This window comes from Mus caroli, chromosome 6 (genome assembly GCF_900094665.2).
Source record: "Mus caroli chromosome 6, CAROLI_EIJ_v1.1, whole genome shotgun sequence".
Classification (NCBI taxonomy): Eukaryota; Metazoa; Chordata; class Mammalia; order Rodentia; family Muridae; genus Mus; species Mus caroli.
Window position 1 is genome coordinate 110,869,939 of NC_034575.1, and position 1,048 is coordinate 110,870,986.

Sequence of the window (1,048 nt, forward strand, 5' to 3'; positions counted from 1 at the left end):
CTGCCTGCCTGTCTGCCTGCCTGCCTGCCTGCCTGCCTGCTGCCTGCCTGCTGCCTGCCTGCCTGCCTGCCTGCCTGCCTGCTGCCTGCCTGCTGCCTGCTGCCTGCTGCCTGCTGCTGTGTTCCCCGCCGTGATGATCATGGACTCTAGTCCTCTGGAACTGTGAGCCTCAGTAAATATTTTCTTTTATAAGTTGCCTTGTCCATGGTGTCTCTTAACAGGAATAGAAAACTAAGACACTAGGCATGATGGCACATACCTTTGATCCCAGCATTTGGAGGCAGAAGAAGGCAGATCTTTATAAGTTTGAGGTTAGCCTGGTCTACAGAGTAAGTTCCAGGACAGCGAGGGCTACAAGGTGAAACCCTGTCTCAAGATACATAAATAAATAAACAAATAAATAGAATTCCAATTGGTGATAATGATTCGGCTAGTAAGTGCACTTGCTCGCCGGGCTGACCGCTGGCGTTCAGTCTGTAAGATATGCACTGAGGATAAAAAGAGAACTGCCTCCTGGAAGTTGCCCTTTGACCTCCGCATCTATATCACAATGACTGGGGAGTCACGGTAGCAAGTGGGCAGAGCAGGAAGCTGGCAGATGACATCCAGGTAGCACAAAGGAAGCAAAGAGAGTGAATCTGAAATAACACAAGACCAGAAACTCTCAAAGCCCGACCCCATTGACAGACACACTTCCTCCAGCCAAGTTCCATGACCTAAGAAGTCCCTAACCTGCCCTGGAGCGACGGCTCAGCAGTTAAGAGCATGTGCTGCTCCTTTGGGGGCCCAGGTTCAGTTGCCAGCATTCATATGGTGCCTCAGAAACTATCCATAGCTCAGGTCCCCAAGGATCCGGTGCTTTCTTCTCACCTCCTTGGCATCAGGTATTCAGATGGTAGACATGCGGGTACCACACGCAAACACATAAAGTAAAATCAATTAAAATCTTTTTTTTTTTTTTTTTGGTTTTTCGAGACAGGGTTTCTCTGTATAGCCCTGGTTGTCCTGGAACTCACTCTGTAGACCAGGCTGGCCTCAAACTCAGAAA